This window comes from Miniopterus schreibersii (genome assembly GCF_964146895.1).
Source record: "Miniopterus schreibersii genome assembly, chromosome: 5".
NCBI lineage: Eukaryota > Metazoa > Chordata > Mammalia > Chiroptera > Miniopteridae > Miniopterus > Miniopterus schreibersii.
Genome location: NC_138106.1, coordinates 24,530,316 through 24,554,928, shown reverse-complemented (window position 1 = coordinate 24,554,928; position 24,613 = coordinate 24,530,316). Strand labels below are relative to the sequence as shown.

Genomic DNA, 24,613 nt, shown 5'->3' with positions numbered 1-24,613 from the left:
CACACCGACCGTGAAATCTCAGATTGGACAAAAACAGTAATAGCACCTACATTCTTAATTCCATGAGTCAAGCCAAAGATTCTGTGGATGAAAAAACAGAAGATAGTTTTGTCTCAGGGAAGCCTCCTGCTTGGGCTGAAAGTTCCGGTGTAAGCTGATCTGGAAGTGGGAAGCCGGTGGTGGCGCAGGAATGCTGTATTCCAAGAGTTCCTGAGTGATCACAACATACCAGTGTAAAGTAACGTGATGTAGAAATTCCTAAGTCAGCAAAACACAGTTCTGGTCGGTGTCCGTTTTCTAGTCATGGGAAGGACCCCTCTAGTTCAGGCCTCGGTTGCTCTCCATGCATCTGCTCTGCCCACATCCAGGTTGTACTTGACCGGGAGTTAAATTTTGAAAATGAAAATCGATGTCATTCCCCTGCCTCCCAGGGGATGAGCTGAACCCTGTTATCAGGCTTGCAGAGCGCTGTCTGGTCTCCTGCCCTTTCCTCCCTCCTCACCTGTGACTAGACTGCCCCTCCCCTTCCTCTTTCCTTTCCCCAAGCTCTGACTTCTCCCCCTCGCATCGCCCGCCCTCAGCCTCCTCTCCCCTCTGCTCTTACCCAGCACAAGGTAAAGCCTTCTCCGGGCCTCCTTAGGAAGGATCGCTGTCTTAAAACCTCTCACTTTAACACTTCCAAATACTAGCCATAGATGTGATGAGAAATTTTTTTTTTTTTTCATGATTATGCTTGAAATATCCTGGCAAGACTCAGTTTTTTTAATGTCCTGTGTTAAAAAAAAATAAAAAAACCTGAATTAATTATTAATTAACTAATAATTAAACATAAATCAATTAAATTAGCATTTCTAATACTATAGATTCTAAGTTCTTATCAGAACTATGTCTCTACTGCTTACTCAATGTTACTCAACAATTTTTGATTGAAAATTAAATGAGTGAGTGTATGGAATCATGTAATGTAGAGTGCTTGAATAAAACATGGATGGAATCATAGAAGAGTAATTATACAGGTGATTTGATAAACATGTAGTTTGGAAAAATCCTCTTTAAAAATAATTCTATTTTCCGGTTGATGTGTGGTTGATTAGTATGGAAGACAAAGCTAAACTTTTTGCTTATCAGCTAAAATCTATAGGCAGTGTTAGGGCATGTTGCCTGCTTTATAGAAAGTCCTCTGTCCCTTCAAATGTTTCACGTAGGTGTAATGACAAGATTACAGCCATTTTTATCTTATCTCCAGACTCTGTCATACAATGGAAACAGAAGATGCTTCATGTTTGGTGTTCTGTCCTGTGGGAATTGTGCTGCTGATTATACCTAAAACACACATGAGGATTCAGACAGAAACTGCGCAATGCATATAAAATACCTTTCCTTGATGGAAGATGTTTGTTGCCTGAATAAATACACTCCTCCCTTCTTAGGTCAAATGGATTGTGGCGTCCCTTTGTTACAGAGACCGGTGGCACTGATTTGTTCCTACCCTTTGCCTTATATTACAAAGCAAAAATGTCAACAGTGGTAACCAGAGTCCTGATCTCCTTGGAGAAACGTAAGTTATTTGGAAGAATGATTTACCTTGGCTTATGTGCTCCTAAACCTTTCTGGCCAACCTAGACCAAAGTATGCATAGATGCTTAAATTTACTGAATAATTATTCAGTCCCGAATAACTTTTTTTTTTTTTTTTTTTTCCTTTTAAAAAGAAATATATTTCTTGGGAAGGCTCCTAGGATCAAGACAGCCATGGGGAAATTCAATTGTATTTTCCAGAGGATGCATTTCTTTTCTTTGTCCTAGAACTTCTCTCTTTAGTGAGTGAAGTTTAAACTTAGAACACAGTAGCCAGCTGCCCTGCCCTAAGACGACTTCCTCACTAAGGAGCCTGTACTTCTGGCCCTCTGCTTTTCCCTGGCATTCACGCAGGCGGGGTCCTAACCAAACCCCTAGGTCTCATGCATGCTCCCGCTCTACGAAACACTAAGAGTGCACCTCATGATGATCAATGCTGCAGACAGGAGCATAGTGTGGTAGTCAGACCACTAAATTGACCATCAGCAAACCTAGGTTCCAGTTCTGGCTGTGGGAAGTTCACTCAATAAAGTACTTATTACAGTTATTGGCATAAAGTAAGGGGAAAAATTATCATTAGCTAATTATCACTTAACCTGACTGTAAAATGAGCAATTTTACTTCAGTGACTAAAATGCTGTAAGTCTTGGCAATAAATCGAGAAACCTGTGGGGGGTAAGTGAATGGTGCTGGATATTGACAAGGAGAGAACTTGTAGCTTACTATCAAGTGGTAAACAGGGTAAACATTCCTCAGTCAGTTCAAGGTGATTTAGAAAATCGATAACAAAGTGAACAGGAGAAAATTATTTTCTCACCAACAAATAAAATTAGATAACATTGTTTAACCTGGTGTACTGCGAAATGTTAGGAGAGCTATTTAAAAATTCAGTAGCTATGCCCAGTCACCAGTCATATACAGCCAATGAATCTTTTCTTTTCTTTTTTTTTAAAAAATATGTTTTTATTGATTTTAGAGAAAGAGGAAAGGGGAGGGATAGAGAGATAGAAATGTCAATGAGAGTGAAACATTGATCTTCTGCCTCCTGCATGCCCCCTACTGGGGATCAAGCCTGCAACCCAGGCATGTGCCCTGAGTGGGAATCAAACCTGAGACCCGTTCGTTCATGGGTTAATGCTCAACCACTGAGCAACACCGGCCAGGCCAACCAATGCATCTTTGATCACACAATCATTTTTACAACCTTAGTGATCCGGAATTCATATCCCTCATGAGACATACTCTTCACCCTTGTTGTCCAGATATCCTGGTTTTCTTTACTATCATCAGAGGCATATTGCTTATTCAGGGCCTTTCAGTGTGCTAATCTCCCCTGCCAGGAAAATTTCTCTCCTACTCACAATCATTCTTCCTACTTAATAAAAATCTACTCACCTGTCAAGTCTCAGCAAAAATATAACTTTCTCTAGAAAGCCTTGTCCTTTTTTTTTTTTTTTTTTAAAAAGATATCTTTATTGATTTCAGAGAGAGGAAGGGAGAGGGAGAGAGAGAGACAGAAACATCAATGATAAGAGTCATTGATCAGCTGCCTCCTGCACGCCCCCTACTGGGATGGAGCCCGCAACCCGGGCATGTGCCCTGACCGGGAATTGAACTGCGATCTCCTGGATCCTAGGTTGATGCTCAATTGCTGAGCCACGCCAGCTGGATGAAAACTCTGCCCTTTTAAATTATTTCAGACAATATCAAATCCTCTTATTCTAACCTTATTACTCCTTATAATCTTCCTTCATAGTATTTATCTTTATTTTCAAGTATATACCAGATGATCATTTTTATTACAGTTTATTTTACACCTCCCGTAAGATAGAAAGCTCCATTAAGGCAGGGCCCCTGTCTGTCTTGTTCACTTTGTCATCCAAAGAGGCCCAGTACACAGGACCTGGCAGATAATTGGCAATAAATAAGTATATGAAAGGCTGTATAAATGAATTTCGGAATCCAAACTAATTGTCACATAGTTCTTATGTATTTTAATCCTCAAAGTGAGGACTAACCAAGTGAAGTCAGAGGCCATAACCGTTCCACCAACCAAACAGGAACTCTTCGACATGTCTGCTCAACAGACATGCAACTTGTGTTTGCTTTTCTCTGATGCTTTGGATATCTATGAAATATCACTAAATGGATTTTGGGGATCATAGCTGAAGGTCTGATATTTGGCCGGATTCCCTGACTTTGCCAACAATGTACAGGGCAGAGGTGAGAGGACCACTCGGCCCCCCAGTGTTTGTTCACATTGCTGTGCAACCGCCAGCAGAGCCCCACACTGTGGCCTGGCCAGGGATGAGGCAGAGGCCAGAAATGCAAGAGAAGGCAGTTCAGTGAAGGAAGCACCAGGGACACCTTGAGGAATCAAAAATTGGGTGGGAAGCAAGGACGAAGGGTCAGTCTACAAATTAGAAATGAAATCAGAGGCCAAGAGTCAGGATAACTGGTCAACCAGGGTGCCAGCAGAAGCAGAAATGCAGAAGGAGATAAAAGGTCTAAATATAGGCTGTGAGGACAAGCCAGTGCAAGCAGGTTTTAGAAAGTGTTTAAATTTAAAAGTTTTATTTTGTTTTTTTCATGTCTGCTGGATTATCCTAGGTCTTGATCTGCCTGATACCTGAGCCAAGCCCAGCCCAGGCTCCCAGGATCCCTATTGTGTCCTAGAGCCCATTGTCTGGGGCCTTTGGCATAGTTATTGCAAAAAGAGAAGTTCAGTCACAGAGATAAATCCCAGTTTCTGCATGATTTACCAGCTCCTCTCTCACAGGCATAAACCTGACACAGAATCTCAGAGTGGATGTATTATCTACTGATCTTTGAAAAAATACGATACAAATTCCTTGTAAACAGGTTTTAAGTTTTGTAGTGAATAGTGATGTGGACAGTCATAGTCAGAATCTTAGTGACTTTGTGAAATTGATGTTCCTCTCAGTATCCGGCTCCAACTTCAATGCTTGTCAGCATGTCATCATTCGTGCTTCATTTAATATTTTCACTAGCATTTTCTTTGAGATTTCATTTGAATATTTGCTCTGGCCAATGGGAAATGTGGGTGGAGAAGCCCTGTGAAAGGGGACTTCTTTCCTTACTGTGCAGAATGCTCCAGAGGGATTTACTGGAATGAGCATATTGCCTCTTAGATGAAGGCAGGCTTAAGGGATTTTCTTCAAAGGAGAGAATCTCTGACATATTAAATCATGTCCTTTAGAAATGTGTGCTGCCAGGGTCAGAAATACAAGGGTGTGCTTTTAGCGAACCAATTTTCTCCCTGATAAATACTACTTCTGTGCATTTAAAAATAATAAAACAATATGAATCATACTTTTTCTAAGAATTAAATTAAATCTGTTCCTGCAAAACTAAACACAAAATCCAAAAATAATGCTGTTTTTGTGGAGAAAAATGTTCTCTATCATCTATCTATCTATCTATCTATCTATCTATCTATCTATCTATCTATCTATCTATCTATCTATCTATCTATCATCTATCATCTATCTATCTATCTATCTATCTATCTATCTATCTATCTATCTATCTATCATCTATCTATCTATCTATCATCTATCTATCATCTATCTATCTATCTATCTATCTATCTATCTATCTATCTATCTATCATCTATCAATCTATCATCTATCTAATCTGTCATCTATCTATCTATATCTATCTATCATCATCTACCTGTCATCTATCTATCTATCTATCTATCTATCTATCTATCTATCTATCATCTAATCTATCTATCATCATCTATCTATCTGTCATCTATCATCTATCTGTCATCTATCTATCTATCTATCTATCTATCTATCATCTATCTATCTATCTATCTATCTATCTATCTATCTATCTATCTATCTAATCATCTATCATCATTATCATCATCTATCTATCATCTATGTATGTATGTATGCATGTAGGTAGGTATCTATCTGTCTATCTGTCATCTATCATCATCATCATCATCATCATCAGTCTCTATCTTTAGACAACTCTGTACTAAGTCCTCAAGGACATCAGCAGGGACTAACGTCCATGCTTTTGAATATCTCATTTCCAGTTTCCTTTGAACCTTTGCCAGTGAACACAGAGTCTGGTACATAGCAGGTGTTTCATAAGTGTCAGCTGAATTAATTTAATTTGTTTTCTTGAATTGAAATTCTTTCCTATCTCAACTGATTGCCCCGACACTTGGCAGCCTCCTCACTACCCCATACTGTTTTTAAAGGCACAATTCACTATCCTAGCATGCAGTTACATTTTCTTCCATATATAACAACATAATGATGATGATGATGATGATGATGATGATAGGATGATGTCCTCATTCCCTTTCCCCTTGATTTGTTCTGTAAAGAAAATATAGTCAGTGAGAAAGTATTCATGATATGGAATCTTGGAAACATTTCTTTCCATTAATACAAAAACCTTTGCTGTCCTGCTTTGCATAACATTACTACCTTTTAGAAGTGCCTTGAGGTCTTTCATTGTGGGAAGTGTTGAAGCCCTGTAGGAAAGGGAGATGTTTCAATAGATTCCACTCAAAGTGACATTATTTTTTTCTTGAACATCTCTGCTGTGGTAGTGACCCTGACCAAAGAAGAGAATCATTTCTTTTCTTGTCATTTTTAATGAGGTTCAGGTGGAATAACTTTTGGGCACTAGAAAATAGTAACTAAGATCTTTTTCCTCAGAAATTAATCTTTGTAGTCAGAGGAGGTAGATATTTGGTGAATCAGAAATAAAAGGTCTAGTTTATGATGATTTTGATACAAAGACTGGTACTCATGTGTTCTCCTCCCCCGTTAAGCACAAAGGCATTCTTGTTCAAATTATTTTAAAGTGGATGAAATTTTTTGAAAAATCTATAGAAATCTGTAGCAATAGATTGCAAAATGTATGATGAAACATTTTAAAAGAAGCTGCAGAGATAAGTGACTATTTATACTTGACTACAAATGCTGATCTTCTAAAAATTCAAGTATCCACTGATCCTCATGAAGGAAATAATTATATCTTTTTGGAATTATCATGACCAACGTTGCTTGAAAAATTGCTGTGAGCTAGATTTTTAGGAAGCACAAGTTATAAGCATCTATAAATTAGGACCTCTGAGATTTTTAGGGTACTTATAAAAGATTCTGTGTTGGAAACATTAAACCTTTTTCTTAAAGCTATGAATTTTAATGTACTTCATGTTAGAGTATTAAAAAGCAAGCAAGCTCTCTTTTTACCCATTTTTCTTCATTTCTTTCTGTAGATGTCACTGTAGCATAACAAAAAGAAAGAAGGCTTCTTTCCTTCTGAAAATATATGAGTTCTACATGCAGCTGAAAGAGAGTGATGATTTGATATATGATGCCAGGGTTGTCATATCAACAATAAGGTTTCCAAGCAACTAGCAGAATAAATTATTTTATAGATTTATTTGCTTAGCCTCATAAAATGGACCAAATGGAAGAGGTTTTTTTTTCTTTCCCCCCCACCCATGATTATGTGGTAATTAAAAAAAGTCATTACACAGAAATTATGCATTGAGTTCACATTGCTAAGAAGAGTTAGAAATGAATCATGTGGCTGTAATCAACGCCAAAAGGCTTAATGAAGATTTGCCGCTTACAAGGAAGTATTGTTGTTTTATGTTTACGTATTTTCAATAATTGGTTTCTAGGGCCTATACCAGGATTGGTGTAAAGTTGTTCCAAATTTACTCTTTAAAGAGGCTAACATATGCAGCCCTCACGACCTTGCCCTTTAAACACTCGTCAGAATGACCTCCAGGGACCCGTGTGCTCATTCTATTAGAAAGAGTATCTTAGAATCCCCTACATACGCAAATGGCCTGTGCTGGTTCCTGAAAAGGCTTCCAAAAAGTTACCGAACATATTAGAAAGTGAAGCATTGATTTTTTTATATTTATTTATACAATTGCCCTGGGGATGTTCCAGACTTGTTAAACATTCACAGTCCATATTCTCAAAACGTCCTTGTGTGGTGCAAACATTTTCATTGCTACTTCTGAGCTGCTTATGTCTCTACTTGGGAAAGCCTGACCTGAATGTAACAAAGCTAGCCCCCCTCCCCTTTTATTTTATTAGAACTTTCTCCAAGATCTGTGATTTGCTCAAGTTGCGATGATGTGAAAAAAAAGAAAAGAAAAAAAAGATATACCAAACTTCTCAGCTTAAGCAAGGAAAGTAAAAAACCTGCCATGCAGTCCTGGGACAAAGTCTTTTGTATCCATCCATCTACCACAGATACATTTGTTGATGGAAATGACTGCCTACAGAAAGCACCCTTTTCCTTTGCTTTTCTAAAGATGCCTTTTTATCTCACTTTGTTTGCTTTCCTTTTGAAATATTATTTCCTTCAAACACCCATAGGCTGTACATAGCCAAAGAATCAGCAAAAAGCACTTATATTAAAAAATTACTAAGCGACCACAGCACCACACTAGATTTTCCTATCTGAAAAGGTTGATGAAAATATAGCTATAACTTTCTGAGCTATGTGTGGTAGGATATCTTCCCTGACCAATTCAGATGCACTTGCTCCATTATTACCAACATATTTTATACCTTTATAGACATTTCCGAGAGTCAGCAAGTGGAAGGAAACGATATCTCTCCCTTCAGATGACATTGTCCTAATATTATTAAGCTTGCAACACAGTTGACAAGTAGGGCTGCTTCTGCATCTCAGTCCAACTTTAGACTACTGGTGTTTCCTTTATCTTTATTTTGTTTCATTCAAGTCACAGTTGCCTCAGAAAAAGGAAAAGCAATTCTGAGATTCATGACAGTGCTGCAGATTCCCAGGCATTACAATAAACATCCTTCCATTCTGTGCTTGTTTTTTGTTACCTGTCGATGCTCTACTTCATCGCTTCTCTAGCTTCTCAATGCTATTTTCAGTAGCACGCTCTTAGGCAAATTTTCCCTGTTATCTTTCTGGGGAAGTCAATCTATATTCATCTTCTCCTGTCACAGAAAACAAATGGGCAAACTTTTAAAGAACCTTACTCAGCCTACTCCTTTTCTTTATAACATTTTTGTTTGTAAAATCGTGTCTTTGATTTCTTAATCCAAAGTATAAGTAGCCACATATGCTTTCCCATAAACAAACAACCTGGGTCTGTAATGACTTCTGTGAAATAGGTGGGGGATTTGAAAATGTACAAGAAGAGTTTCCTTTTTTTACTTTTTCCAATATGATTTCCCTTAGGTCCTTTGAGACCATCTCTGATTAATGCTTGTCAGAGCTGAATGCACATACCGATTACCTGGGGACCTTGTTAAAGGTATATTCTGATTCTGGAGGTCCTTGGAGCATTTGGGGCCTAAAATCCCCTATTGCCAACCAGCTCCCAGGCGACTCCGGTGGTTTTGATTTGCAGGTAGCACGTTCTGCAGCAAAGCCTTAGAACACAGCTGCCTTGCAGGTGAGAAGCTAAAGCTTAGGGTGTTGAATGAAGGACCCAGTGTCTCTTCCCAGTTTATTATTGAATCAACTTAGAACTTCAGTATCCCAAAGCAACAAAGGATATGCGTTTTTCTGTGCAGGCTACATCAAAAGATGGATGGATGCCAATTTTCCTGTGCTTAGAACCAGTTCTTTCCTCATTATGAATGTTTTCATGTTTATTCATCAATAAAACTGACATAGAAGAAAATTAAAATATAATGTTTTCAAAGCTTAGAGCTATTGTTTTCTTTTAATCTGAAAGACAGAGGCTTGGGGAAAATAAGGGAATTTATCTTCAAGTAATTACAAACTACTTGACAACAGAGGCAAGAATATTTTAGCATCAAAAATTTATTGTTGTGTTTTAATATGAGCTTTTTAAAAATATGAACTTTCCAATAGTAAAATAAGTACAATCAAACAGATGGGATAAAGCATTGGTGGTGAAGCAATTAATTTTCTTTGATGATTCATTTTGCTGGCAGAAAAAAACAGTAATTTAAAGGCATGAATGTTGTTCTCGGTGTCACTTAAAGAAAACCCTGACATTTTGAAAATAAAAAAGTTCTGAACTGAAGAGAATCTGCTGTTGACACCTTCTCTCATCAAGAATATCTTCTGCTGTGGTTAAGCAAATGTCCCTTACTTCCATGTTATTTAATGTAAATTTCCTTCAGAATGTTTATGCTTGGTCAAAGGGGACAATTTTCTCAGATAAAGTAGAAATTTCCATTCTGGCTATGCTACATGGGATATATTAGGACTTTCTACCCAGGGAACCTTGGTGGTTGGCATATATTCATTCACCAATCACCAACACAATTTTATAAATGAAAATAAATAAGAGATTGAAATTTCCAAGATAAATAATTTGTCATAGCAAATAAAAAGTCACGCACTTGGGTCATATTGGATCATGATTAATAATGGAAGAAAAAGAAGAATTTTGGTGAGTGGGAACCAAGATACATACTACAGCTGAGGGGCAGTTCAGAGTTGGGAGCCTTGCAGCAACACCAAAGCAGGCTGTCCAGGTAGGAGCAAAGCAGGTTTGTCCAGACAAATCACAAAATTCAAAGTAGGGCCCATTTGGCCCTCAACAGGACATGTTGAACCGCCCTTATTTAGCCATTACTAATGAATGGCTTTCCTAAAGTGGAGCAGGAATATTAACTTGAATGTCAAAGAGATCAGAAAATGCCTGCAGATTGTATTTGAAAAAATTTGTGTTTAGGTGTGGTTTTCCATGGGTAAATCTGCAAATTTCAATGGATCCTTAAAGTGGCTCATGACTACAAAATTTAAGGCCTAATGCCTTAAATTACATGAACTCACAAGTGGTGGCAAAGAAATTCCTGTTGCCCTCAAATATATTTTAACTCAGTCTTCTAGATTATTCTTATGCACCAGGAAATGCAGACAGTAACGTGTCTTCTACAGAGACATGTTTTACTTTGTGCCTGAGGCCTTGGGCCTCTTCTATTTAACTTAAGATAAGCCATCTCAACTCTCAAGAAACTTTATTTAAAAATGAATTCTGTGGAAATTATGTAAGTATAAATTTTAGAAATGTAGAGAGGGTTTAATTATTATCATTACCAAGTTGTATGAATATGAGACATTTTGCATGTTGTCCTTGTAAATTTGCTGCAGTCAAGAGTAGAGCTTTTATTTGCACAGTATTAACCTAGAAAAATTAAAACAGAAAGTAAAATATAGTTGTGAGTAGATATAGTCTTTTCTGTCTAATTATAATTAATTATCCTAATTTAGTTGAATAATTTAGCAGGAAGGAAATAGAGCTCTTTCTCATTTTTAATAGCTTTTTTCTGGACGATCTGCTCTGTGGTTTGAGTTCCTTTTTGCTGTGCTCAACCCAATGCAGTCCATTTATCAATTCATTTGTTCAACAAATATTTATTGAAAGTCAACTACAAACAACATTGTTTTAAATTCTAGTGAGTAGAAAAAGTAACATTCCAATCAGTAAAATACACTGCTTCATCCCTGAAGTACCTTACGATTTGTTTATGTAGAACGCCATATGCTAAATAACAATATGTGGCAGAAAGTACATGATTGCTGTATTGGCTCCGGAAAGAAAGTAGGATGGGATTTCACAGCAGTGCTGGAAGTCTGCAGAGCAGTTCCATGAATTAGTCAGGCGCTATGCTACTATCTGGGGAATGAATAGCATCTGATCACCATGTGAAATGTGTGTTCTTCATTTCTCTGTTGTTTGCTGATTGTGTTCCTCTCATAAATTACCATATTTTCACATTTCTGTTTCTCAGTCTGTGAAAGGGGCACCAAGGTCATCCTTCTTCCTGAAGCTATGAATGATTACTAGGGAGTTGTTGCAGAAGAGATCCTCAATGGGAATCGTGCCCAGGAGGCTGCTATCTCCACTGGATGAACCAAAATTAACCATATGAGGCTTTTTAAATTTCAGTTTTCTTATCCACAAAGTGAAGATGTCATTTATAATTGGAGATACACACACACACACACACACACACACACACACGCACGCATATACAGTTTAGCTCCATAATAAAACGCTTATTACTAGAATGTTGTTTCAGTTATGCTTAATGGGTCTTGTAGGTCTTTTTTGTTTATTCTTTCATTGGTTCAATAAATAACTAATTTCTGAGTTCCTATACTACTGGGCACTGGGGATATAGGTGACTGAGCCAGGCATATCTCTGCTCTCATGGAACTTAGCTTTTAGTTAGGAAAGAGTTGATAAGAATAACTGTCATGGGGGGTGAAACAGAATACTAGCTTAGAGAGGCGGGGATGGGATAGAGTTAGGAGTTTGAGTTAGATAGCATTTAAAAAAGAACTGTCACTGAGGTTGTACAGTCCTAAAATAGATTATGGTTTCTATATTTTCATAGGGAGATCTCTGAACTAGGTGGGCACAGAGCCTTAAGCTTTAAGGTACCTAAAATTTGTTTGATGAGTTGGTTACAATAGCAGATTCTTGACTATCTTCCTAAGTAAAATGAGGCCTAGGACTCTGAATTTTTAAAAAAGCACATTGAAGGTTCTTAGGCAAGTGGTTCATGACAAAATACTTGCTTGAAATTGTCATAGACTTTGTTATTGCTGATGATTTTTTATTCTACCATTCTACAAATCAGTGACAGAGTAAGTGAAGCAGGATATAGCAGGAGTGATTGGTGCCTTTGCATAACTAATTTTTGTTTCCAGTTTGCATAATTCGTGAAACACAAAATTCCTTTAAATGTCACTTTAATTTGCTTTTTAGTTTGGGGATTTCCTTTACCTATCTTTGCCTATTCTGAGTGTTCAAATCTTATTTTTTAGTTGATATTTATTCAGTCCTGATATCTACCAATGGCAATATGCTGAGGATTTAGGAAATATATAAAACAAAATAAATATTTGAGCATGACTGAACTCACAGTCACATGATATGCATTTTATCAAAAGCAGATACGTGCACCTTGAAATATATAAATAAAACACATAAAAAATGGCAACTAGTGAGTTTCTTTTCCACTAAAGAACTGTTGCATACTCTAGGATAAGAAACTAGTGATATCACTAATTTATAAATAGTTTTTTTTCTTTTCATTTCACCCAACCTTTTGTCACTAACATTCCAGTATGATTTTCTCCATAGATTCCTTGATTTTCTAAGAGAAGTTATTCTGTTTCAGAGTGAGAGTATATATCTTTGTGTAGGTGGGTGGAGGTCTTTACTTGGAAACTCTTGGGTGCTATCACTACTTCAAAGTCCCAGTAACTAAGACATGAAGAGACAGATGTCTTCTTACCTGAAAGCTATCCTGTCTTCCCCCAAATGTCAGGAGGTTCTTTCTCTTTCTAAACCAATGTATCTGGGTAGGGAATCCCCTTTCTTCCTCCAAGCCACCTCTTTCTTTCTCAGCCTTCAATAGGGACCTACACATTTACATAATCCAAGAAACTAAGATTGGTTTATTTGCAAAGTAATAGGGGAGCAAGAAAGAGATGAATGTATTTAGGAAACACTTCTTAAGTATGAAACAACAGAAAGAAGCAGAAAGAAAAATATAATAAATGCTGAGGAAGCTCAGACTGATAGGGAATCATGGTTCTTAAAAAAACACATGTAAGTTCACACCTATGAATTGTGCATCCATTTTTGTATGCACAAAGGATTAAAAAATTAAAAAAACTTTCATTACAGAAATCTGTCTATCATGATGTGGTATGTAAATTCTAAAAAAAATAAACTGAGGAAGGAAATAAAAAAATTATAAACAGCTTAGCTTTTATATTAATTCAGACTGAGATAGAATATTATCTGCCCATCTGGCCTAAGAAATCCTTTTTGTATACTGGTTAACTTATGTCAATATAAAACATATTTACTCTTTATGAAAATGTCAAAGCACATTATTAAGGTATGTTAACTACCTTAAATGATTTGACTTTGAAACCTAAGCTTTCCGAAGGCTCAGATCATGGCTGCCCTGTGGTATGTTTGCCCTCTAATAGACACAGTTGTTGATGCAAGTTTCATTGCAGTGGACTTTATAGTGAATCATTGACAAATCACATTATATAAGGCCTGACAGAGCAGATGATTTCCAAGGCACTCAGAAGGAGTCTATTTCCTCTTCTCATAATATCAGAAGTTTTCCTTTTGTTGAAGTTGGGCAGAAAAAACAAGCAAGGCTCTGGAAAGTTATGTATTAAGATCATTGTCATACTTACATCTGCACAGAATAATGAAAGATACTGGTCTGCTAGATTACCCAATATTTTATGAACAAGATTATGTCTAAAGGATTAGGAAATGAGTAACATATATATTTTAAAAACTGACCTTGCGTTATATTTATTGAATTTGTGCTAGACTTTTCTGGCTGAACAAAATTTATGAGAAATAGTGATTCAAGGAACTTGATTTTTCTATTTCTTGCAAATAATAGAGCAATTAATGGTTATACATTATCACTTTATCTCTGTTCAGCCCACTAAGGCATTAAACTGTGGTCAGGTTACAGCCATTAATCAGAAATATAAGTATATTCTTGAAAAAAATTGAACTAGCTATCAATCCTGGTATTTTGCTGCACATAATACATTTAGTGTTTGTATTAAATGCTTTTGCCAACATGACAGAATAAAATACTTTAATTGCCAATAGCTTCTAGGAAACACATGAAATAGTACTAGATACAAAGGTAGAGTATTACTTTGAAAGATTATTTGCCTGCATAAGATCTATATGGGTGATATCCTTCTGTTCTCATAGATAACAATGGATGAGACTTAAAATATTTACAGTGACAAAAGTAAAAATATGTGTTTAGAAAGGACTCAGCACGTTTGGGCAGATATAATACCAAATCATATATTTCAAACACGGAGCTCTGTAGAATGGATAGATATGGCCACAAGAACAGGTCTATTTTGATGTCTTGAAGACAACTCATTATTTCAGAGGTGGTAAGAACTGAACATTTTTACCTGAACAGTTCTTCAGGACAAATAAGGTTTTTTATTTCTCTATGAATTCTCTGTAGCAGAGTGTCTCTGATTTGTCATTTAACCCCTCTAGGATTTAGTTTTTTCTCTACTTTAAAATAAGGTTAAAACAGCACGATCTCTAAAGTCCCTACCTGCCTCAAAATGCTATAAAATCTCTGAATATCAACTGAAAGTGTTTGCAAAATGTGTGTGTGTGTGTGTGTGTGTGTGTGTGTGTGTGTGTGTGTGTGAGTGTGCGCACGCTTTCTGGTTAGAGTGCTGATTTTTTAAAAAATATTACCAAGGAAAATTTTAAATCAGTATTTTTAAAATGCATATCTTCTCCAAATAGCTTCATTGAAAGGTACATAAAAATAAGAAAAACTGTAGTCTTTCAAAAAGAGATTTCCAAAATAGAAAGTATTTCCTATGGATCCTTACATAATTATGATGTTTATTGTATGCTACATTGCTTGTGTGATCTTGACTTATTAAAAAGTCTGATTTTAAATTTTGGTAATAGACATTGTGTCATGGCTGTTTGAACTGGAAGTGTTCTTAACAAATCATTTGCTTTAACAATATTTCTCACAGGAATTAATGTCCTGATATTTTTAGTAAGTGATCTAGACTAAGAGGTTATAGATCTGTCCATGGTTACCCAGACACTTGCCTTCTTAAGAAGTATGAGGCATAAATAAGACAATTCTTATGAATATAATTTTATAAACTAAGTATTTCACTAATATAAGGTATCATTATTATTCGAAGTATCTTTGACTTATTTTCCCATCACAAAGTCTTTTTGTGTTATGAGACCCAATTTTAATGTCCGTTGGGCAGTCCCCCACACTAACAAAAAATTCTCAGACACCAGCCACGTGTCCAAGAATTCAATGCGATTCTGAAACTATCTTCCCAGAGATAGCATCAGATTCCACAGGTTAAATGCTCAGTTATACAAAACTGCCTGTGCCCTGTGACACCAGGCTTTTACCTGAGCTTCTGACCAACTGGCTATATAATTCAGAGGTTTCCATGACGCTCTTCTTAGGTTTGATTAATTTGCTCGATGAGCTCAGAGAACTCAGAGAAACATTTTAATTACCATATCACCAGTTCATTACGAAAAGATATAACTCAGAAATAGCCAGATAGAAGACATGTTTGGTGGCAAGGTATATGGAAAGAGGCAAGGGGCTTCTATGCCCTCTTCAAGTGTGCCACTCTCCCCTCATCTCCACATGCTCATCAGCCTGGAAGCTCTCTCCAAATCCTCTCCTTTTGGGTTTTAAGAAATTGCAGAGGGAAGCATGTAGATAGAGTATAAGCAACCATCAAAACCCAAAATATTATTTAGGACAATAACCTTCTGAAACGCATTGTAGGTTGGCATGCTTAAAGCCTGAAAAAAAAAAAAAGTGGGAGAGAGAACTCATTGAAGTAACAATATCCAATATAAATTCTGAATAGACAGAAAAGGGAATTTATATTCATTTGTTAAATACATTTTCAACCTTATGTCAAGTCATACCTTAATCTTCTGGCAGCTTTATGTAACCTTCACCTTGAAGAACTTCAAAAAGAACAAGTTAATGAACTTTCCACTGCTCATCCTGTTTTCCTACCCAGAGGTGAGAATAATTTGCTATTTGCTGTGCTGAAGTTAAAAAGACTTTTGGGAATAAGAAAACTTCTGTTTGCATTTGAAAATGAAACTAATTCAGGGAAGTTCTGAAAATTGTTAAATGATGCTCTTGGTAGGCATTGTGAAAATTGTCTTTAATACCAAAAATTTGTCTTTAATTGACCATTCTTCCAGATAATTTAATTCAGTTGTCAATTTAATTAATTAGCTATGTTTAGCTTAAAAATAAGGACATTATTTAAATTAAAATTAACTTTTGGCAGCTCTCTATAGTTAAATATGGCTAAACTGTAGTTGCTAATAATGAGATATATAGGACAGAGAGACTTTTGGTTCACCACTGTGGGTCCAGAAACAGGCTCCCAAATTTGCAGGATTAGAAAATCTGCTTTATTTAAGTATTCTAGATAGTTTCGATTTCTTAATGACTTACAGAACAAAAGCATTCTAGAGAGACTTATTTATAAACTAGGATGTTAAATAATTAGAGATTTTAATATGAGATATAACTAGTAAGATTACCAATACTTGCCATTTGCTGAGAACATTTCCCTTTGGCTGGGGCAGTATACTCAGGTCGCCATGAGCCCATGAGTTTAGAATGAACAAAGAGCAATTACTGTCAAACTATAGTACTTGAAAATTTTATTCTTCATGCTAGAGATATTTATAATTAATAAAGAATATTGGTTCTTTAGAGTCAACTCCTTTTTTTCATATGGAGAAAGTAACATACAGGAGTTTCTTAAATATTTAGTGATTATACTGAAGTTAGGGAGAGAAATAAAAAACTCCGAATCTTTTCTTTCCTTTTTTGGTCTTTAATTTCTTTGACTGTGATTAGCCAATTGTTTCAGAATGTTATGCTATGTTTGAGCAAAATGAAGTTTTGTTTCCTTCAGTTACTTTCTAGTCACCAATTGACTTTTTGTTGTTGTTGTTTTGTTTTCCTTTTGTTTTTATTTTGTTTTATATTGTTTGAGACCTATAAAGACCGTCTGATCCCAGAAGCAGAATGTTGAGCTTGGATTCAAACCTCCCTTGCATTTCTTGCTAGTTGCCTTTGCCTCATTTATTTTTCATCTGCAAAGTAGAGATAAGATAAAGGGTTTTGCCTGGCTGGTGTGGCTTAGCAGTTGATCATCAATTTATGACCCAGGAGATCCAGGTTGGATTTCTGATCAGGGCACACGCCTGGGTTTGGGGATTGATCCCAAGTAGGGGCCATGCAGAAGGCAGCCAATCAATGACTTTCTCATCATTGATGTTTCTGTCTCTCTCCCTCTCCCTTTCTCTCTCTGAAGTCAATAAAGATACATTAAAAACAATAAATAAAGGAGTTCTGTGGTGAGATGGGATTACATGCAAAAACAACTAGCATTATTCCTGATACATCACATGCATTTAGTAAAATGGTGATTGAATCTGAGTTTGTGTTGATCACCTTTGTAGGATATGAGAGCCATCCTCTTTTCACTTAAATGTGTTTGTGAAAACTTCTCCCCTGGATTGATTCACTATCTCAAATGCAACACTCTTTTATACCTTCTTAATTCCTTAGTGTTACCTATGTGGGTATCTAAGCTCAACTAAGTCAATATTGAATATTATTTGCTTCAATTTTACAGGGCAATGTTTTCTGCTTCTGTCCCTAAATTATAGGTATGTCGTCTTTTGGAGCTTATAGTAGTGTGCTAGACATGGTGTATACTGGTTGAGGGCAACTTCTACTCATATTTTCCCAAGTGCCCATTCAGTAACTTCATGTTAATAACTTGAAATCAGCCATGTTGGAAATATTTACAGCATAGAAATTAACAAATGCTACAAGTCAGGATGCCAGGCTGATGGAAGTTCTACCATCTTGTACCTGTAGCATAGTACCTCAGTCATGGCAGAGAAAGAGCAGCTGGGAGGTTGTGTATTACTCTTTTGTGCATTGGCTTCCTCTCATAGCTATTGTCCAGAATTAATTAAATGTCTGAACTTAAATGCAAGATAGCAGTGGAATAATGAGGAGCAGAAGGCATGTTTTGTGAGCACCAGAGTTCGCGTCATGGGTAATGGTTCAATGTTAAGTTAAATAACCCTAATTTTTAGTTACAGATTGCATTTGAGAAAACCATTTTGGTAATGATCAGTAATGATTATCCTGATAGAGTAAAATTATCCGAGACTAATTCATAGTTATTTCTTAGGTGAAGATGGCTGGTCATATACTATGAACTGATGAGATAAGTCCACTGGGATGATGTTTTCCAAAGGACCCGGAAGCTTTGTGATAAAGAACTAATCCTAAGGTAAGAGAGAATAAGTCTACAACAAGATTTCTACAAATAAAGAAATCTTTGATTCTAAAGGAGGAGCTTCTAGGGAAAGAACGGGGGTTTCTTTCTCAGTTGTGACTGTCATCTCAGCCATGCCTGAACTCATATTTATGATTTCAGGAAAGAAGATATAATTAGACACACATTCAACATATGAATTCCAGCAGTTTATGCAGTCCCATATAATATACTCTTGTAATGTTTTAATGGAGTCAGCAGTGTCCCCACAGTGGCACTGGCGATGGTAGAGGTGATAGTCTTAGTGGAAGTGACTGTATGCAGGAAAAGTACTACTTGCCTGGGGAGTGGTGCATTGGGGATGAAAGTAATACCCACTAGAATTTGCCACTAGCTGGTAAGAAATAGCACTGCTGTGGCCACAGATAGAGTGATATCCTATTAGATCTGCAGGGCCATTTGAAATCTCTAGTGTAGGCATTGCTTTTAGTGGTGAAATTATGGAAGAAATAACAGACCCTTTATTGTTGTGAACTCTCAATTGTTTAACAAAGAGTGAAATTTGAACAGGAGACTCTATAAAGTTCTCTAGTACCAACTTTACAGAATTAAATGAGTTCATACATGAAAAAGGCTTATATAAATGTCTGTCACACAATAAGTGCTATATTATTATTATTGTTATATGTACAGTACCATCATCATCTTATTTCTATATGCTTTAAAAGTAAGTTTAGCATTCTGCTTCCAAAATGAGTAGGCTTTGGGGTTTAGGGCACTGTGTATGGGCTTGAATGACCACTAGTAATTAAAAAAAAATTGGTGTAGAAAAGTGATACAGAAATCATTTTCTGCATGGAAGTATAAAGTTTAAACTAAGCATATAAATTTTATATATTGGTTCTTTGACTCTAACTTTACACATTATCTATAGGAGAGTTTGCTTTCTATAAAAATTCTAAGCTATAAGTAAGTTATTCATTTGAGGTGAATTTAGAAAATATAGACATTATGCTCCTTATGTGGACAGGGTAAGAGATAGTACAGGCACACATCATCAGAAACAGAGCCTGGAATGACACAAGGGAGTTTATTTCAATCATCTGAGTAAGTGGTGCTATTAACTATAGTGCACAAGCTTTCTCCACAAATGTTACTAGTACATGTTTAGCATCAATGGAATGTCAAAAGAAGTTGCACTTAAATAAAGTGTTCCTGTTTCCTTGGAATGCATTCCTAATATTAAATCAGAAATGGTGTAGCAAAATGCAATTTTATGTTAAAATGTATGTTAAGGCACTTTGAGAGTTGTCAAAGGTGGTGTAACCAAGAAAAAAAAGGAAAATGTGATCAAGGTCTTTTTTTGTTTTGTTTTGTTTTGGCAATAAGCATGTTACTTCAAGTCTGAAAGATAAAACTGTCTTCTGGCTGTACATTCTTATTCTCTACAGAATGCCATGTTTTATAAATTAAAAAAAAAAATCTGGCAAAGGGAACAAATTGAAAATAGGACATAAGAACCAGAAATTTATACTTAAAAGTCATAAAAATTAAAAAAAACTTGAAAATATGATAGAGACAAAAAGGTAAACAGCAAAATAACAGAAATCAGGTAATGTTATTATTGGCATTGAATGTGAATTTGTTAGATTTATTCACATAGATATTTACAAATAGAGAGGGATGACTCCCTTGTCTTTTCTAGCCCATATTGTTCCTAAGGATAATGTGAGCATTCTCACATATAGTAAGCAAGAAACTACAAAATTAGTGCAAAATTATTTTTCTTTCATATTTATATTTGAGTTTAAATGAAATTATTAATGTATTGACATTTATTGAGTAAATTCATAACATTTTATTTTGCACTGTTATTTAATTCTACATCTGAATCCCTAATTCTAGAACAGCTTGTCTAGTTGGAATTATTTTACTTGAAGAGATGGAGGGAGGGGAGAGATCTTTCATGTGTAATCTAAGTTGTTGGTTTTTTATTCATTTTTTTTGAAAATCACATCATCTTTTAATATTTTGTATATACATAGGTGACTGGATTACAGATGGCTGCTTATAAAAGAGTGTGTGGAGGGACTCTTCTAGCATCTACTGAGTTCAGCTATTCTGGGTAATTGGAGAGAGTTGTAGCTCTCTAGTCCTGTTCCTTTAGAATCAATGAAACAGCCTAAATGTTGTTTCTAGTGGGAAAGGAAGGACTCATACATGCAGGGAGCAGGTAGGCACACAGGAGGCTTGGGTGGCTGGACTTGCTGACTTCTGGTTAATTTTCTCTCATAGGACTGGAAGAGAGCACTCAGGCTTTTCTCCTGAGAAATGTCTGCCCAGTTCAGACTGTCATCAACCCATTTGGGGAAGCTCTGATGATTTCTGGTGGGGAAAATATAGGGCAAATTGGAAAGGAGGGCAGCAGTCTTCGGTGGCTATAGCATTTCCATTTCAAGTGCCTTCTTGCTAATTTACAGACCTTCTCCACAGGAGTCCAAAACTCTTGTTTCTTCCCTCTTTCTTCATCCCTCTAACCATCTAAAAATTGTGGCTGGTTTTATAATGGACATATGCAAACCAGATACATGAATATAGAAGAGGAAGGGGGTAATTCTACCTTGAAGTTCAGCTTTCCAAAAAAATAATGGTTGGATAGAAATTTGCTGGTTCAACTCCTTGAGAGGTTGTGTAGGTAAGGAGTTACAGGTCAGGAGAGCAGCCTGGGCAAAGGCTTAGAGACACATAGATCGTTGTGATTGAATCATAAATAATGTGCATAAAAATGCTAAAAGATGAAGCTCTATCTGAACTCTTCCTCCTATTCCAGGGGGTATGATAAGCCAAACAATGGAATGTTTAGATATGTAGCGATTCCAAAGATAAGTACTAAATTGTTTGTAACAGACAGTGCCACAGATTAAATCAATAATAATAAAATTGAACCTTAGATCCAGAGATGCCTCTCCCCACTCAGCTTCCATCCCCTTTCCCACTTCGTAGCTGTCCACTGCTGTATCTACTGCTTGGAATGTCCCTAAAACCCTTGTCACAATGTTTCCTGTGCTGAAGGCCTCGACCATGAAAATGGGATAAAGAACTGGCAAGTTTTTGGGTTAGTTTAAGAGGTAGAATAGACAGAATTGGTGGCTAGTTTCATGTGAGGAATGAAAGGCAGGGCTGGCTAAATAATTTTTGGGGCCCAGTACAAATGAAAACCCAGGATTTCAAATGGTGCTGTCAAAGCATTTAACCAAGTGTGAGCCCTTCTATGAATGGGACCCTGTGCCACTGTACAGGGCACATACACCCGGAGCTGGCCCTGATAAAGGGAGATAGAGGCAATGACTGCTATTGTCAGCATAAATGGTTAGATGGTCGTAGGCACCCATAGTGGCCAAAGTTGTTCTAGAGAGAGGAGCAGAATGAAATGCTGAAAAGATCAGGCACTGTTCACTGGGACATTGAATATCTGCTTGTGAAAAAAAACACACCAGCTTTTATTTCCTTCAATATCCACCTGCTCTCTCTTAGGCCCTAAACCCACAATCCTTAATAACTTTTATATTTTAAGGTGCTACAAAATTTTAGGTGAAAAAAATAATTGAGTCTGCTTAAAAGTAATAGAGAGAAAGCTTTTGTCTCCACCAAGATAACAGACTATGTTGTCCTAAACACAAGGAAGGGAAGAATTAAGTTGATTATTTCAGTGCACTGAAGACAGTAACTGAATTTCCCAGGCTGTATCCTGGAGACTTGAAGGAGACAATAATCTTCCAAAGGTGTTTTATTTATTGACCAGCCCCCGCCCAGGGATTTCTATTTATTTTTACGTCAGACTCCTTATTGTTGACTCCCTTTTAGTAAGCCATTTATTTCCATAATAATATTAATACTTACTTATGAAATGACATGAAAACCAGTTATGAGTTGTATAATATAAAGCCCGCTTCCTGATCTGTGCCGAGTTTTCGTGGAAGGTGTTTAGCTATTGTGTGAAGTCTGTTGAAAGATGACACCGATGATGCCGCTGCCAAGTGCTCTCCCATGACTCATAGTCAGAGTTGCCTAGTAACTAACCCAAAATAACATTGCTGAAGCACAGCAAACCAGAGAGCCCGGGCTGCTGCGGATCAGGACAAAGGTGCCCCAGCCAGCCGCTAACTTTTCTTCTCATTCATGGTTTCAATTTGGAAATTTTGTGGCCTTTGGTCAGTGATCCATAGAGTAAATAAGAACTTCTGGGTATATAACATCAAATCTAGTGACTTTCTTTTTTTCCATTACTGACTGTGGTACAGGCTTCTTTGAAAGTCTGATCCAATCATGAAAGATGTGAGGGTCAGCTCAAACTAAATAAAGCAATAAACCAGCCCTCAGAGGAGACCAAGAGTTTATCACCTTTTTCTAGGGTTTGAAATCTGTTTGGGTTGTTTTTTAATTACAGAAGTAAAACATGCTTATGCTACACAGTCAAATCAAATTTTAAGTGTTCTTTCAGAATACATGCATGTATTGTAATATAATTTTTAAAAAATACCTCAGCTTTAGTCATTTTTAACATGTGTGATTAAATAAAGGCTCCAACTTTAACTAAAACCAAACAGACAAAACCCCAAAACAAAATACACGTATGTATGTGTGCAGGCACGTGTTTACATGTACATTCACAGTGTTGAAATCAGTAGAGAGGTAAAAATAAGGTGAAGATGGAGAAAAGTTCATTGGACTTGCAAGTTAGGTCATTATTGGTTTTTTTTGTCTGAATAGCTTTAGTGAGCTTTGTCTGAACAGGCTTAAAGATAAAAGCTATATATTCCTAAAAGAAATATTGGTTTTATTGTGATTGTTGTTCTTTGAAGACGTTAAAAATTAAAGTATTTTTGTCCTTACTTAAAAATTTGAGGATGTCAGCTCTGATCTCAGTATTTTAAAAAATCCGCATGCTCATTTCGCATTCCGAAATTCCCTTGCTGCAGCTTTATTGCACTCATTTTCATTAGTAGCTATCTTTACATGCAGGCTCTAAGGAATCTTTCTTTCCCCTACAGCACTTACTCTATATGGCAACCGACTATTCATTTCCTCTTTGTGGAAGAACGTGTGTATGTCCGGGGAGGGGCTTCATTCACATTGTCTTTCACACGATCATTTAGAGACAATTCTCTGCTGTTTTTGTTTGCAGGTATGCTTCGATTCCCAATACTTCTAAATTATTTTAAGATATGTGAGCGGTAATAAGTAGTTCTACCTAAACCTAATTGCATTTTATTCAATGGGGGATAATCATCATCATCATCAATATATCATATTTGCTTATAAATTTTCAGACAATATTTTAACACAGAAAATAAAGTCAAAGTAAACTTTAAAATTTTGATTCATTTCTATAATTTAGATGTAACATCAGCCATGGCAGGAAGTTTCTTGCAGAGGGCAACAATGAGAGTACATGACATTAATGAGGTTGACCAAGGGACAAGGACATTTCAGTTTCTCAAGTGGTTTTTGAAAGCCCAATTTCTCATTCTGCATTTATAGAAATCTTGGGTAAAGGCAAATCTGGAAATCAACCTTATTAATAATCTACCTCCTGAAGTCAACACAGCTGGGCATGAATAAATTATTTCTTCAATTTTAACTTTTATTTTCTTAATGTTTTAGAATGTCTTGTAAATTATGATCAAACTGTATCGGGCTCCAGAATGATCATCTTCAGCATTTATCCTCATTTTAAATTTAGAATTTGGCTCTCATTAATGTCATCTTAGGAACAACATAAATCACAATAGCTGCTGAAATAAAGAATTTCTGGCCCGGCCAGGCGTGGCTCAGCAGTTGAGCATCGACCTAGGATCCAGGTGACCGGGGTTCGATTCCCAGTCAGGGCATATGCCCGGGTTCCAGGCTCAATCCCCAGTCAGGGGCGTGCAGGAGGCAGCCAATCAATGACTCTCATCATTGGTGCTCCTATCTCTCTCCCTCCCTCTTCCTTCCTCTCTCTGAAATCAGTAAAGATGTATTTAAGAAAAGATGAAAAAAAAAGACCCTTGCACTTTAGGCAGAGTGTCCCAATACTTCTAAATTATTTTAAACAGGGTTAACAGAATATACCTTCAGGAAAATTATT

General features: G+C 36.5%; 1 protein-coding gene across 1 annotated transcript in view; it reads left to right on the top strand.

The window, feature by feature from the left end:
• Positions 1–24,613, top strand: part of ZBBX (zinc finger B-box domain containing) — a 205,120-nt gene that overhangs the window by 129,157 nt on the left and 51,350 nt on the right. Inside the window, exons 21-22 of the transcript XR_013998853.1 lie at positions 16,101–16,184; positions 18,397–18,498. The gene's annotated coding sequence lies outside the window, so the exon portion shown is untranslated. The remainder of the gene's footprint in view (positions 1–16,100; positions 16,185–18,396; positions 18,499–24,613) is intronic.